The following is a 14006-nucleotide window of genomic DNA, read 5'->3' as shown; positions in this document are numbered from 1 at the left end:
GGACTTAAAGGGAAGGAAGAAAATAGCATTGGAAACTGGAGGAAAGAGGATCCTTGTCACACAATGGCAGAAAGCTTAGCAACACTAAACTGTTAGTGTTGTGGAAATGTTGCAGTAATGTGGAAAACAGAAAATATGCCCAACGAACTGGGTGACCTAGGTAAGGAGATTTCCAGGCAGAGTGCCGAAGGTGCCTTCTGGTTTCTACTTCTTGCTGATATTTGAATACAAGAAGAAAGAGATACAATCAAGGAAGGATTGTTAAGCAAAATAAGCCTGGACTTGCAAGATTTGAAAATTCTCAGCTTCTTCTAATGGCAAAGAATAAGATTAAGAAATGGTTTTGGAGCAAACATCAAATATATTACAGCAATCCATAATTTGTTACACAGCAATAGATATATATTTTCCACTACATTCAGAATAAAATCTCTAGTTCTTTACCATGGCCTTTAAAATTCCCCTTTATCTACCTGTCCAGCTGACCACCTCCTAAACCACTCTCCTCCCACCTCACTGGGTTCCAGTCGGCTGAATTTCTCTCTCATTCTTGAACACACTGGAATGTCTTCCATCTAAGTGACATTGTGTTCTCCATTCCCTCAATTTCAAATGCTCTTTCTCCAATATGTTCATGGCTGGCTCTTTCTTGCATTCAATCCTTCTCTTTGTATTTAGACCAAATGTATTTAGATCAAATGCAAAGGGAAAGATTGAATGGAGAGGCAAATTTTCTCTAAAGAGGTGACATTTCAGTTGTGGTCTGAACGACAAGAAAGAGCTATTGGTATCATTCAATATTCTTTTTAATTTATTGATTTGTTTATGTTTTAATTGTCTCTATACCCCATGAGGAATGTCAGCTCCATGAGGGACCTCATCTTTCTTTTTTACCACTGTATCCTCAGTACTTAGAACAGCGCCCAGCACATAGTAGGAACCCAATAAATATTTGTTGAAGGAATGAATAAGTGAATGAATGAATGCCTAGTTTAGGTAACTGGAGCTACATCCCACAGCTAGAAAGTGATGAAACTGGTAACCTAACATCCTTGATCTTTTGCCTCAATTATTTGAATATTTCCAATGAAATTGATATTGTTTATTTCAGATCTGTATACATATTAACACAACCTTTTTCAAAAGTATTAACAGAAACACAAAATATACCCAGAACAAAGTAGCATCATAAAATATTAGTTCAAGAAACTCTTATTTTATTGAAGATGTGATCAAGGTCTGAAAAGGTGTTACAATTTCGTTTGGTCTTTTCTTTCTATTTCCATAGAATTTTCCTTTCTTCAGCCAGACTTAGGTAAAGGGTTTGGTATTTCATCATTTCTCCCTTTCTTCCTCTTAATAAATTTCACAGAAAGAAATATGACCAACGAAAAGCCCACCGCAGGGAATATGAACATCAAGGGGCCATATGGGGCTGAGTGGAAGCCATTAGAGTCACTTCATCTTGTTTGGATGGTAAAATCACTCTGGCAAGTGCAGTCATGACACGAATTCATTGCCACATGGCAGTCAGTGTTCTGTCCGAGTGACTATTTTTGTAATTCCATCTGCCCGGCACCACCAGAGCCTCCAACAGCATGCTGGAACGTTGAGACAATCTCACCTCGGGGAGAGAATCCAAGCTCTTTCATTATTGGGTTACTCTACGGTTTATGGCAGTCCTTTCCAGCTGAGAGTTCTGTTTTGATCTCACTCGAGATGAAGTCCATTACTCTCTCTGGGATGCCCTGCTGGCTCACTCAACAACCCTCAACCATTTTAGCTTCACATTGAAAGCTCTCCTTGAGCCAGAGGCAAGAGACATAAATAGCAACTGGCTTTGAAAACTGTGGACAAATTGTGTCTTATCCACCCGTCTTCACACCAGTAAGTTTCACTCCACCCCCAAAACAATCCCTCAACATACACACACACACATTAACTCACACAGACATACACACACATATACATACAACACATACATATAACACACAACACACATATACACACACGACACACATACACACACCACCTCTTTAATAGTGACACTTTCAGATTAGCATAAAACACAACTGCTGTGGTTGGTTTCCATGCATGCATCTTACTAGGCTACCTTCTTAATTTCCTGGATTTGTTCTTATATGAAGTTTCTTTGCATGTTATGTGCTCAAACTCAATGGATATTGTTCTCTTTCCAGGCTAGGAAAAAAGGAAGTTAGATAGGCAGGAAGGCTAAAATGAGGAAATAGTGAAAATACTTCCTATAGATACATGCAGCCCCCGAGGCTTGGTCTTTGCCCAAATGCTCACCCCAACAAACCAGATTGGCAAACTACACCTCAAGCTGGTGGTTATAGTGGGAGGTGGCAATGTACTATCTATACATGGAGATACTTGAATCCTCAATTTCTACTATCTACTAGACTCTCTGTCCACTGTTTTAATATGGGCTTTGGCATTAAATCCTCTCTGGAATAAACTTGGAGAAAGAGAGAGAGAGAGAGATTGAGAATTTGTTACATAGATGTGACTAGGTCTTGATGGTATCCAGTGAAAGGATGATTTGACATATTGAAAAGGGTAGGGGTAATTCAGAGAAGTGTGAGACAAGGTGGTCCTCCTCTGCTTATGGGTACAGAGCCCAGATCAGCCATCTGAAGAACCTCATCAGCTTGATCAGGCATATTCTCTAGGGAACTGTAGGCCTACCTGATCCCATACATCAAGAAGCCTCCACAGCTGTCAATTTGTCCCCAGGATACATAGATTTCATTCGCTCCAGTTGAGATTTTCAAAACTCACAAGCCCATCATCTGTACAAACAAATGTTTTCATGTTTTTTCTGGCCTCTCCACCACCAAAAATTATGAAAATGCCAGTAACTGGTATTGTTTATGGAATGTTTGTAGACTGAATGGAGGTTGCATCACGTGATGGACAATTCACTGGCCTAGGAATTACAGGATGTGTATTCCAGTCCTCTGCTGAGATTGATTACCTGTGTAAACTTAGGCAAATCCTGAGCATCTCTGGAACTCAGTCTCTCTGTCTTTAAAATGGAGACCATGGTAATATCCACTCTCCCAACCGTACAGGTCAAGGATCAAAGAAACTGGAGTATGTGAAACAGCCCTAAAAATGTATGTTCTAAAGGAGAGACATTATTATGATTCATGTCAGCTTACAGTTTGTTTTAGGAGGTTGCATGGGGCCCAGCTGGAGAAATGTTAAACACCCTCACCCTACCCCACGCATACTGCTGGAAGCATGTTGTAGTATATGTTAGTGATTCTCAACTGGAGGCGATTTTGCCATCCAAGTGACATTTGGCAATGTCTGGAGACAGTTTTGATTGTCATAGCTGTTGGAGGGGGAGAGGAGATACTACTGGTATCTAGAGGGCAGAGGCCAGGAGTGCTTCCAAACATCCAACAATGCATAGGGCAGCCCCTCACAGCAAAGAATTATCCCATCCAAAATGTCGATAGCTGAGACTGAGAAACCCTGGCATGTGCACATGTTTACAGGCTGTGCCTTAAAGCCAGAGAGAAGCTGTTGGATGACTTCATATGCTGCTGATCCTCTGATACGCACCTTGAAATCTTCTCCTTGATAGCTGAGCCAGGAAGAGGGAATGAAATCTCTTGCAGTCATCGTGTGGAGGGGAAAAAAAGCCCCTGTATTGTCTGAACCAGTAGTTGTCAATGTGTGGTCCTCAGATCAGCAGCATCAGCATCCCCTGAGTGCTTGTTAGAAATGCAGAGGCTAGGGCCCCACTTCAGTCATGCTGAACTGGTGGGGCCCAGCAATCTGTGTTCAAACAAGCCCTCCCAGTGATTCAAATCCATGCTGTAGTTTGAGAACCATTGACTAAACAATAGTCGCGACCCAGATTTTGCCACGCTGCACTTAGAAAAAGCATTAGCTAGGGCCTAGCTGTGGGGACTCCTGGCAATATTTTCATCCCAGGAATCTCCCTCCTAGCTCCTCTGTGCTTCAAGGAGCTTAAGCAACCTCTAGCTACAGAAAGCAAAATGTCATTATGATTTGGACCTCCTATTACAAGACGCCCTGCTGAGAACCACCTGGGGGGAGCAATGCTGCCAGATGGTGCACGCTCAGTTTTGATTAGGGGTTTGGGATGACGGGCTTCTCATGGCAGAGCAGAGAAGGGCTTGACTCTCCCTGGGCGAGGGCCGGCTCCAGGTTCCATGGCCCTGCCATGTGGTGTGAGCGTGGAGCTGGGTTCTCTCTAGCTGGAAGGTCCTCAGGGGATGTAGTTTAGGCAGAAATGGGGGTAGATAGGTATGGAAGTTTCCAGAACCTGTGACTTTCCCTTCACGAAAGGCTGCTTAGTTTCCAGACATTTTTACTAAGGGGCCCAGATGCAAACCTCAATGGGAAGAGAATACAGTAAATTCCTTCTGTACACCAGATCTGTTATCTGGTCCTATCTCTGACATGTTCTCTGACCGTGTGACCCTGGGAAAGTTAGTTAACCTTCTCTAGACCACAATTGCTTCAGAAGTAACATTGCAGTAATAATATGTTTCCACCACTTCATCACAATATTCATTAACTTAATAAACATGTATTACATAGCCACTATGTACCATGTGGTAGGGAAATTTGTAAGTGGGAATTGAAGATGCATGACACAAAATCAATTGGGAACACACACACACACACGCACAATTGTTTATAATATAATGCGGTAAATGCTACACGAAGTCTGATGGGAGCCTAGAGGAGGAATGGTGGAGGACATCTGTCCAGCTCCCTTCCCCCCTTATTCTGATAGGAGCACCCAATTCAGCCTTGGGTAACTAGGCCTCTCCCATTGGACCCAGTCTTGGGGGAAGTGTCAATCAAGGAGCACGGCTATCTCCTGGCCTCAGGGTATGCACAGGAGCTGTGCTAGTCCAATTAGTCATTATGTCCCTGGAATTATATTTTTGAGCTAATAAAGCAAAGGCCAAAAAACATTTGAATCCCATTTATCCTCACAGGGAAGGTATGAAAGGACCATCTACATTTCTGTCTCCTGGAACCCAGAGAACAGTTTTGAGAAACAGTTGTTCATCTTTTCCTTCAGTTCTGGAAGGACTCAATATGTTGCCAATAAATACCTTCTTGCTGACACAGAGTTGTTTCTGTTGCTTGCAACCAGGGAGCTCTAACTAACGCAAGGATTGCGAGGATCAAATGAACAAAGGTAGACCCACCATGAAGCACTTTGAGCTTAGGCATCAGGACCCTTGCTTGCATAGGTCCCTTCCAAAGCACTGGGATGAGCGCTAGTAATGTATTCACATGGTGACATGTTTCAATACATTGCAAAAGGAAGATCTTAATAGCAATTGATTAAGAACACTGCTTCTTTCCACTCTGGGTTCCCATTTTTTCACATTTACCCTTGTCTTGGGTGATAATAGAATAGTCAAAGGCATTTTGAGAACCCAGCCAAGGGGAAGCCAAGTTAGGCATACATTTAGCTCAAGTTTAATGGAATAATTATTAGATTTTCAAATGTAGTAAATATTTGCTAGTCATTTCAGTTTAGGAAAACCATAGGTTTTATGCATCCTAAGCCATCTATAGTAAAAAAACAAAATCTGAACGACCATGTTAGAGGAATGACTAAATTATATTGCTATTTCTCTATTGAAAATTATATTATAAACAACATTATAAAACTGTTGTTTTATGAAGAGGTGATAAAAGTATACAGCCAAAAAAAATGTTAGGGAAAAAGTAATATAGAGGCATATCAGGTAATTAATTAATAAAAGTGCTAATTGAATTTTGTAATGTTGTATTGGTCGGCTTTTTAGAACTTGAATTTGTTGTGACTTTATCATTCTAAATAAATACTCATGTTCACATCTAATTTTGTATTCCTTTCTTAAGGAAGGCCCCCAAATTAAATAAGGATCAGGCCCCACAAATCCAATCCACCTCTGCAGATAAGATTATATAGGGGATGGCCCTTTGGAAACTGACTTGTGTAAATGCAAAAGATGATGTATTCATCTAGCAAATATTTTATTGGTAGCTGGCTACCTGCCAGGCATGGGGTAGCTACTGCAGACACAAAGTGGAAAAATCCATTGGTTTTCAAACCTGGCTGCACAGCAGAATCTCTGAAAAGCTTTTTAAAAATAGAGATTTTTGGGTCCAAACGAGACCCACCAGACTAAACTCTTGAGATGGTGCCTATGAATCTATACTGTTAATAAATTTCCTGAGTGATTCTTATGCAGCCAAACCAGTGTTGGTCCTCCAGCAATCAGAAAGCACTGGAGTGGGATGCTGCCCCTGCTGCTTTCAAATTACTTAAATTCTAGTGGGAGAGACTGAGAACTAAGCCCATTATTATGGCTTGATGTGCTAAAGGCTATATTAGAGATACAGGCATTTGGGAAAAAGGGAATTCAGCTACATCTACCCCAGACTAGAAGGTTAGGGAAGTCTTCCTTGAGGAGGTGATGTTTAAGTATTAAGTCAGACCCATTTCTGATTAAATCAAGGAAATTTAATTCTCTTCTTTTCTCAATATAAGCTTGTACTTTCACCTCCTACAGCTAAAATGACTGGCCTTGTTGACTATTTTCTAGTGTGCTGGCACCACCCGATGTGGTAGCCCTGTCACTACCTCCATTCTTATACATGAGGAGACTGGAGCCTAGAGAGGTTAAGCAGCCTGCCCAACTCACACAGCTAGACAGTAGTGGACCCAAGTGCCAGGCCCCTGCGGTCTGACTCCAAGTTCACCTTCTTCCCGCCTGATATACACTCACTCTATTTAATCATGTACATGACTCTGGGGCATCAGCATCCAGAACCTGGCTGTTCAAAGTGGGATTTGAAGATGGGCAGCAAGGGGGTCACCAGAGAGCTTGTTAGAAGTGCAAGGTGGGGGACGGGGACTCTAGATCTATTGAATCAGAGTCTGCATTCTAAAGAAGGACCTGAGGGATCCGTGTGCATGGTGGAGCGAGAGGAGCACTGCTCTGGAGAAGAGGGGGCAGGTGAAGAAGGAAGCTTCCATGGTAGAGACAGGCCAGCCTCTTCCCAAGGGGTTTAGGACGTAAAGAAAACATTCTTCTCTGGCTGCCATGCCCCTCACTCATCCAGAGAGGGGAATTCCCAGTGATGTAAAAGTGGATGCTATTTCCACTGAAGCCTCTCACTCAGAGGTTCTCTTTCTCCCACCCACTTTGTTTTGAACATCTAAACCTGCGTTGGATGGGCGCAACTGGTCACATGTGGCAATTGAGCCCTTGAAACGAGGCTAGTCCAAATTGAGATGCACTGTAATTGTAAAATACACATCAGATTTTGAAAACAGTATAAAAGAGAATAACTTTTCATTGATAATTGTTTATACTGATTACATGTTGAAATGATAGTGTTTGGGATATATTGAGTTAGATAAAATGTATTATTACAGTTAATGTTACCTATTTCTTTTAATTTTTTTAAATATGGCTTCTAGGGCATTGTAAATTACATTTGTCTGAGGACAGAAAGCATTTCTGTTGGACAGCATGCACCTAACTCTGGTGCCTCAGCAGTAAAGGAGGACTGAAATTTCTCTACTTTTCTATCAAGGGATGAAAAGTGATAGCAGATTCTTACTCTAAGGAAATTCACAGGATCAGCATTTCTCTGAGATCAGGTTGGAGTCGGAGCAGGGTGCCTTCCACATGGGCTGAGCAGGAGAGAGTCGGCTTGTCTCTGTGGGTTTGATGAAGTGGCAGAGCTGGTCTCTACGTGCATTTGGGGCTGAGACAGGAGCCTGTACGCAGTTTCTGGGGAGCAAGGTGGGAGAGCTGGAGACTGAAGTAGGATTTGATGTTTCAAAGTTCTCTACAGAGCAGGGGACGGCAGACATATTTCTCACGCCTTTGCCCCTTGAGGGTAATAACACCATTTGCCTCCTTGAGTCCTTCTGGTTCGGAACATGCTTAGTTGTCTCATAACCCAAATTGACAGAGAATACATAGATGGGATAAATATGAAATTGTATCTCATTGAATTATTCCCTTAAAGGTTAACAGAAAAAAAAAACCAAAACGCAGAGCAAGTCATCTTTTCTATACAATTGCCTTTCAAATACACATGCTGGGATTATATACAAAGCAAACCAAGTGGGGAGAATGAGCTGGGTGCTTCCTGGAGACCAGAGCTGCAGACCATATGGAGCTTTCTAGGCCTGCCAAGGTCGGCTTCATGGTGAAATAACTTTCAGCTGCTCCTCTGAACTGCTGCTTTCAGCCGAGTTCAACAGCTTAGTTTCTGAGCTCGAGAAGGGGGGAAATCCCTGAAGGCTGCATTTTAAAAACCAAAACAAAACCCTGCTAAATGCGTTCCAGCTTTTCCTGTCCTAATATAGGCAGCTGCTTTGTGGAGCTTCTTGGGGGTCAGTGCTATAGAACATTTCAAATGGGAAGGGAGTTTATGTGATTTCCTAGTGAATGAGAAGGGGGCTCATATTTTGGGGGCTGTTGGTGAATTACAAAGCATTAACGATATAGAAGAAAATATATGATGTTTGTCATTAGGTAGGGTACAAAATGATGGTGTCAATGGATGAACCCCAGGCATGGTCTTTATTTTGTGGGTTGGATATTAATTATTCACAAGCAATGTGAGAGGATCTCCCTCAAAATAATTAGGGACTGAGGGAGAGCCTGTGCTCTCAGGAAAGAAACAGAAATAAAGTCATGACAAGGCCCTTTAGGTGACATAACTTGGCAATATAATTTAGTGCTGGTGTGTAGGAAAGCAAATCCTTTGAGAGGAATTGAAGGAGGCTTTTAAGGTTTTGTTTGCGTTGTTTGTTAGAATGCCGTAGTATCAGTAATATCTTGTAGGGAGTAGAAGAGTAACATTAATAGCTATATTTGTGGGAACACGCTCTACCCCAGACCCTGCCCCAGATAGTCTCACACGTTCCTTTTGATTTTCACGTCAAGCCTGCCAGATAGATGTTATCCAGGTCTGTTTCACGTCAATTCTCTTTTCAAAGACAGGCTCTGTGGCTAACCTGTGATAAAGGGAAGAGGTGAAGCCCAATAGAAAAGAAGTGATGTTTGTAATTTGTTTGCATGATTATTAGGATCTTGTAGGAAATTACATTGATGCCATAGATAACCTTGTAAAGCATTACGAGGCAAGATATCCCAGAGGTCATGGAACAGAAGGTCTCACAGACAAAATTAAGATGCTTGAATTGATTTAGAACACACAGCAAGTAGCTAGGGAAAAGGATGGGATAGGATGACACACAGAGTAGGCAGTACAAGTAGCATGGAAGGACCACACTGCTGGATTCCTGGATGAGGCAATACTTACATGCTCTGTTTCGCTCTGTGCCACATCAGCCTTTCTCACTGATGGTGTGACTGTGAAGACCACAATTGAGGTTTGAGCAAGGGGGCCCCAAAGGTGGAAGCTACTTTGGGCCAAAACACACACTTGCTCTATGAGACAGATGCACGAAAAAGTACCCCAGCCACAACAGCGGCTTGCCAATCACCCTGATGAGCACCTTTAGATTATACTTGTGTTTTGTGGGCACAGGACACATGGGAACAGAGTGGGTATCACCAGTGGGTGGCCAAATTAAAACTCTATGAATATTAATGTCCTCATATGCCTCATGTCTATTTAGTGTTTCACAAATATTTGGTGCTATATGAATATTGTTTCTCTTGGTCCTTCGATCGTTTTCTAGATTCAACACTAACATACTCTGCTTACTAACTTACATTTATGTAACGTATCTTGTGAATTCTACGTCTCACAAGCTACCTGCTTACTCATTAGCTGTATTTAACACATCTCATGAGTTCCACATCTTCTATAGTAGAACAGAATATTCTCAAGTAATACTGGAAATGCACATCTCAACTGGTAAATACAGACCATTCCCACTGGGATAGAAGCTCCCTTGAGTTAGACCTTGTCTGTCTTGTTTATTGCTGTATCTTTAATGTTTAGTATATTATGAGTGCTCTTTAAATTGCTGAATGAGTAAATGAACTTCTTAGAAATGGGGAAACTCAGAGAGAGAATAATTAGGCTAAAGAAATGAAGGGTCTTATGAATCAAAAGCTTCCTCTGCTAAAAGCTACAGGTCCCAATGCCACAGGTGCCATCCTTTCTTTTGTTGTTTTTAATTGTTTTATTTCTTTTTTATTTTAGCCTCTGAAAATATTTTTTTATTGATGTCATAATAAAATGTACAACTTTTAGTTGTACATTATTGTTTGTCAGTCACCATATAAATGTGTCCCTTCACCCCTTGTGCCCACCCCCCCCAACCTCCTTGCCCCTGGTAACCACCAAACCATTCTCTCTGTCCGTGTGTTAATCTTCCACATATGAATGAAATCACGTGGTGTTTGTCTTTCTCTGTCTGGCTTATTTCACTTAACATAATACCATCCATGTTGTTGCAAATGGGACGATTTTGTCCTTGCCTTTGTTTTAACCAGGGCTGTGACTCTGCCAGAGCAGCGGCTCTCAGTGCGGCCCCCTGACCAGCAGCATCATCACCATCTGGGAACTAGGTAGAAATGCAAATTCTCAGCTCCCCAGACCTCGCCCCCATCTACTGAATCAGAAACTCTAAGGGTGGGCCCAGCAAACTGTATTTCCACAAGTCCTCCAGATGCCTCTCGGGCATGCTCAAGTTTGAGAACTACCATGCGAGAATATCATGGTGTTAGAGTGTTTTATTTCAAGACATTTTCCTTCCAGGGTACGGTGTTTCTCCCTCTGGAAATGACAGGCCAATTTCATTTGTTTGTAAATGAAACCCGCTGTGTGTTTGCAGCCTCCCGGGAGGATGATGCTTCCTCACTGACCAGTGCTACGTGAGCAAGACCTGCCCGAACCCCCACAGATGTAGAATTATACCACGTGGGCACAGCCCATATGCCAGCTCTTTCTATAGTGGAAATCCAACCAGGGCAACAGGGAAGAAAGAAAGGTAGAAAAGGGAGGCATCAGGGCAAAGCCACCCACATGAGGGGATTTCTCTCCAAGTTTCGTCCAGGAAGCTCAGGCATACACTGTCTTTGTAGAGAGCACCCTGTGTTATCAGCTTCCTGGTGTTTCCCAGCAGGCTCGGAACCTTTGCGTGAGAACAAATGCAACTGGGGCCCAATTTGTGGTAGACCAGAGGGAGAAGGGCCTGGAAAAGAATTCAGCATCACATGGCTAAAATAGCAAAGCTGTTTTATATTTCCATGAATTTTGGGGGGAATTACAAATATATTTTAAAATAGCACTCTGCTTCATTGTAATTATAAAAGCAGTGTGTTTATTGCAGAAAATTTGGAAAACATAGAAAAGTATAAAGAAGAAAATTTAAATCATCCATTACCCACTGCCCAAAGATGACCACTCTTAATATTTTGTGGTATTGCATTTGAGATAGATAGAAAAATAAATAATAGATATTCTACACAATATTTTTACAAGGTAGGAAATCCTAATTTTTTGTTGTTTAATACTATATAATTCCTAGCCTCATAAGTATCTTTTTGTGTGTGTGAGGAAGATTAGCCTTGAGCTAACATCTGTTGCCAATCCTCCTCTTTTTGCTGAGGAAGATTGGCCCTGGGCTAACATCCATGCCGATCTTCCTCTACTTTATATGGGACACCTCCACAGCATGGCTTGATAAGTGGTGCATAGGTCCGTGTCCAGGATCTGAACCTGCGAACCCTGGGCTGCTGAAGTGGAGAGCACGAACTTAACCACTATGCCTCCGGGCCGGCCCCATAAGTATCATTTTTAGTAGCTATAAGATATTCTATCATATGGATTTTATTTAGCCATTTTCTCATTATTAAAGATTTAGGTTGTTTCTGGTTTAATGCTAATATAAATAACATCTTGCGTCTTTCTTTGCATCTCTAATTATTTCTTTAGGATTAATTCCTAGAAGTGGAATTACTGGAACAAGTGGCATTTTGTGCGTGTAGTGTCAGGAAAGAGCATGGAACTGGCCATCAGGAGACCTGGGTTCCAACCCCAGGTTTGCCAGAGATCTGCATGTGGTCTTGATCAAGTCACTTTTTCTCTCCGGATGTGAGTTTTCTCATGGTTATATGGGAAAGTAGGAACAGGTCCTTGCATCACAAACGGAAGTACTGTACCACTCAGCTAAAAGATGTAAAGCGTTACTTTTATATTAAAATAAACTCAGCTATATTATGAAGTAATTGTAGAACTGACATTTTTCTTTTAAGATAAAATACAAAACTCAAAAAAGCTTCCTGCTTATATTTGGCCAGTTTTACTTCCCCCACAGAACTCCCTTAAAGTCTGTGTTCACTATCCTCGGCCAATGGGGGTGTGTGAATGAGGCAGCTGGACAAGAACTGGACTAGGTGAGCTTATACGTTGCTTGCGGTCTGGATATTCTGTGCACACACGGTTCCTGGCATGTAAGCTACAATAGCCTTACCAAATCTTCCAGGTCTGTAATTTAGTCTTCATCCTGGGATTGAGATATTTTCATACATTTTTCTATTGACCAGCTTCATATGGACTCAGGTTAAAAAAAAAATTCCTGAATGTATTTTTAAAACCTGATCAATCTGCCCTTAACCTGCAGCTGTTAAAACACACATCACACTGGTACAGAGAGGCTCCCCTTCACGTACTTCTTTCCTCACACAAAAGCACTTATTTCATCCAACACTATTATGTGTCAGACAACATTACGATATGCCAAGTGCAAACATGAAGAAGATATCATCTCTGTCCCTGTCTTCTGGGAGTTAATACATTGATTTCCTATAAAGTATCCCAGAAAACACCCAATGTCAACAGGTATCATTTAAAAAAAAAGAAAAGTGTTCCATATGAAATATGTTTGGGAAATGCTGAGTTAAAGTAAATTAAACAGGTTTATTCACTGCAGGACTTTTCCAAGCTTTTAATATGCTAATATGCACTGTGAATTCTCAATACGGACATAAAGCATGCAGTGTTCCTAAAGTTGTTTAGGAACCTCATCCTTTGTGGAGTATCCCCAGGAACTAGAGACTCTTCAATGGCACACATTTTGAGAAATGCTGACCTAGTCAAATCAGAGCATTCACTCAACAAATAGGTAGTAGTTTTATAGGCAGATAACAAAATACAGAAGAAATTGAAGACAGACTCTTCCTCTTGAAGGGCTTTCAATCTAATAGAGAAGACAGTTCTGAAACACACACAGAGAATATCCACAAACAAATGAAAATCAGAGTGAAAGTGCAGGGAGAGGGGTGGAATCAGCAGAAAGCTTTGAAGGGAGATGAATGAAATTAAGGAAAGTTTCATGGAAGAAATAGTGTTTGGAGACAGAATTTCTTTTATGAACTAATATTGCTAAATTATTTTTCTTATGAAAATAATACATGTTCATTAAGGAAATTTTGAAAAAAAAAAATACAGAAAAGTATGGGGCCAGCCTGGTGGTGCAGCAGTTAACTGCGTGTGCTTCGCTTCGGCAGCCTGGGGTTCACAGGATCAGATCCCGGGCGCACACCAACTCACCGTTTGTCAAGCCATGCTGTGGTGGCGTCCCATATAAAGTAGAGGAAGATGGGCACAGATGTTAGCTCAGGGCTGATGTGCCTCACACACACACACAAAAAATACAGAAAAGTAGAATAAAGAAACCTATACCCATACATACACACATATACATATATATGTACATATGTGTGTATATGTACATATTTTTTTCTTTTAATGAGGGAAGATTTTCTACTAGTATTTTTAATAGCATAGATTTAGGAGAAGTTATTTTAATAAGTATAAATAACTATTGTTTGCTTTTTTGCTAGGGTAGGGAAAAATTTGTGCTTCAAAGCTGTTCGTTGTTTAGATAACACCCTTCCAAGTTATTCTATTCTAACCTTTCACAGTCTTAGAGCTATTGTACAATTCTGTAAATTGTAGATAACTGATGGCAATGCAAAAATAGTTCTTGT

Source organism: Ceratotherium simum, chromosome 8 (genome assembly GCF_057802395.1).
Source record: "Ceratotherium simum simum isolate JZ-2026a chromosome 8, ASM5780239v1, whole genome shotgun sequence".
NCBI lineage: Eukaryota > Metazoa > Chordata > Mammalia > Perissodactyla > Rhinocerotidae > Ceratotherium > Ceratotherium simum.
This window is presented reverse-complemented; position numbering follows the sequence as displayed.